General features: G+C 58.7%; 1 pseudogene; it reads right to left on the bottom strand.

Annotated features, from left to right (window-relative positions):
* Positions 1-616: 616 nt before the first annotated feature.
* LOC147331653 (uncharacterized) lies at positions 617-2,859 on the bottom strand (annotated as a pseudogene).
* Between the last annotated feature and the right edge of the window lie 339 nt (positions 2,860-3,198).

Raw genomic sequence — 3,198 nt, 5'->3', positions numbered from 1 at the left:
GTGGAAAACCACCTTAGCATGCGCTTTCAATGCAGTTTCTCTTTGACTGTGTCATTGTATTTGTCACGGTCTGCGGGGCAAGCCGTGTGGATTTGTAGTAAGGACCCAAAAGGTGGCAGCTCTGGTGCAGGTGAGTGTTTATTTACAGCAGTGGGTACAAACAGCAACGGGGTGTGAACATGAAACCGAAACCTAAACTGGGTAAACTAACAACACAAACCAGGAATGACGGTGCAGGGAGGTCCGGGGAAATACATACAGGGAGACCGAGGGGAAACAACACAGACGAACCAGCAACTACTATGACAGAAGACACAACTTAAATACACTCAGAGAACACAGGGGGATTACATACAGGTGGGAACACAGCTGGGAGTAATTAACATGACGAGACTAGGGAGGCAAACTGAAAACACTCACATAAGACACCGACCTTCACAATAAAACAGGAACTTACACATGAAAGGACACAAACTAAGAAACGCGGACTAGATACAGGAACACACGGGCAGAACAGAGTAAACACTAACCAGAGGAAGAACAGAACCAAAATCGCGAAGAGAAAACACAAAACGCTGGGTCAAAAGGACCCAGGATCATGACAGTACCCCCCCCCTCAAAGGCTGGCCCCAGACAGCCCAACAAGAAACAAAACAGCCAGAAAAAACAGAAAACAACCCGACCAGGGCGGGCGGCGGGGGCCCAGGAAGGAGGGCACGAAGCAAAACAAAACCGGAGCACCAGAAGGCCAAAAGACAAAAACAAAAAACGAGCCCAAAACCAAAAGAAACGAAGCACACCAGAACACAGGAAAAAACAGAGTCCAAAACAGAAGAGTTCAGGGGGCCGACAGCACAGGAGTCCAAAACAGTTCAGGGGGCCGGCCAGGGGGCCGACAGCACAGGAGTCCAAACAGTTCAGGGGGCCGACCGTGCGGACGGCAACGGCGGCGACGTGGACACAGTTCGGGGGGCCGACCGTGCGGACGGCAACGGCGGCGACGTGGACACAGTTCGGGGGGCCGGCCGTGCGGAAGGCAACGGCGGCCATTCAGGCGATTGCGGTCCGGGGGCTGGCCGTGCGGAAGGCAACGGCGGCCATTCAGGCGATTGCGGTCCGGGGGCTGGCCGTGCGGAAGGCAACGGCGGCCACTCAGGTGATGGCGGTCCGGGGGCCGGCCGTGCGGAAGGCAACGGCGGCCACTCAGGCGATGGCGGTCCGGGGGCCGGCCGTGCGGAAGGCAACGGCGGCCACTCAGGCGATGGTGATCCGGACCAGGCGAGGTTGCAGAGGCTGGACCAGGCGAGGATGAAGACTCGGATGAGGCTGGACCAGGCGAGGATGAAGACTCGGATGAGGCTGGACCAGGCGAGGATGAAGACTCGGATGAAGCTGGACCAGGCGAGGCTGAAGGCTCTGAGGCTGGACCAGACGAGGCTGAAGGCTCTGAGGCTGGACCAGACGAGGCTGATGATGATGCTGCAGCCGGCGAGGATGATGATGCTGCTGCAGCCGGTGAGGATGATGATGATGCTGCAGCCGGCGAGGATGATGATGAAGCTGCAGCAGGTGGCTGGACGGGCTCCTCGGGCCCTCCAGCTGAGACAGGTGGCTGAACGGGCTCCTCGGGCCCCCCAGCGGAGACTGGAGACAACGGCCGGAGCGGTCCCTCGGACTCTCCAGCGGAAACAGGAAACAAAGGCCGGAGCGGTCCCTCGGACCCTCCAGCGGAAACAGGGAACAAAGGCCGGAGCGGTCCCTCGGACCCTCCAGCAGAGACACGGGACGAAGGCCGGAGCGGTCCCTCGGACCCTCCAGCGGAGACACGAGACGAAGGCTGGACGGGCCCCTTGGACCCTCCAGCAGAAGCCATCACAAAGCCAACAGGCATGGAGTCCTCTGGCAGACATGAAGGCAATGGGTGCTGTGCTGAGCACTGGCCCTGCTCAGACAGCACTGACACGGAGTTGTTCTCTGAGGGCTGCTTAATCTTCAGGGGTCCAGAATCAGCTGGGGACTGAGACCTAGCCTCTGGGGAAGCCCTGGAGTGCAGAACGGTGCCTGAAGCAGCTAAAGCGCGAGAAACTCCCTGACTGGACCTTAAATTTTCTCCCTGCATGGAGTGAATGAGTGGAACCGGTACTGCTGGAGCCAGAGCTACGGGTAGCGGGGGCACTGGAGCTACTGGGGCCTGCGCTACAGGCGGCACTGGAGCTACTGGGGCCTGCGCTACAGGCGGAACTGGAGCTACTGGAGACTGAACTGAAGGGGGCACTGGAGACTGAACTGAAGGGGGCACTGGAGACTGAACTGAAGGGGACACTGGAGACTGAACTGAAGGGGACACTGGAGACTGAACTGAAGGAGGCACAGGAGACTGAGCTGAAGGAGGCACAGGAGACTGAGCTGAGAGGAGCACTGGCTGCGGGGGAGCTAACTGAGCTGAGAATGGCTGCGGGGGAGCTAACCAAGCTGCCGGTAGCTGCACAGGCGATAAGCAGCTCGCGTTGACATCCGCCACACAAAACGGAGCCCCTGAATGAACAGTCATGCAGTCTGAAAATGAAAAAGAGTCCTCACTCACCACAGCCGGCGATTTAGAAGCCCGAACGTCCGGCTGTGGGGTGGCGCGCTTGCGGCGCGATCGGCGTTTCCTCCCCGCAGACGGCTCCGACGGGCCGGGCAAGATCACATCCGGCGAGTCGGGCAGCGAGGCAGGAGTGGCTGAGAGAAGGTGAGGTGTGTGCCGGAGAAAAGCCTGTATGGTCGGAGGAAGTGAATTCAGTAGCCATGGCAGGCCGGAAAAGAGACGTTGTAGCCGACCTTCCACGGCGCGGCGAAGCTCGTACGGAGGATTCTCCAGCCACAGCCCGAGGAGCATCTCCACATTGTAGCCGATGTCATCCTGGAGCTCCTCAGACGGATTGACTGCCGCTGGGTCCATGGTGGCTGGTTCGTTCTGTCACGGTCTGCGGGGCAAGCCGTGTGGATTTGTAGTAAGGACCCAAAAGGCGGCAGCTCTGGTGCAGGTGAGTGTTTATTTACAGCAGTGGGTACAAACAGCAACGGGGTGTGAACATGAAACCGAAACCTAAACTGGGTAAACTAACAACACAAACCAGGAATGACGGTGCAGGGAGGTCCGGGGAAATACATACAGGGAGACCGAGGGGAAACAACACAGACGAACCAGCAACT

Source organism: Aulonocara sp. 'chitande type north' Nkhata Bay, linkage group LG4 (assembly GCF_057382095.1).
Source record: "Aulonocara sp. 'chitande type north' Nkhata Bay isolate Kocher_YH1m ecotype deep benthic linkage group LG4, A_spYH_male_GT1.1, whole genome shotgun sequence".
NCBI lineage: Eukaryota > Metazoa > Chordata > Actinopteri > Cichliformes > Cichlidae > Aulonocara > Aulonocara sp. 'chitande type north' Nkhata Bay.
The sequence above is the reverse complement of the archived record's forward strand: the minus strand, read 5'-3'. Positions and strand labels throughout refer to the sequence as shown.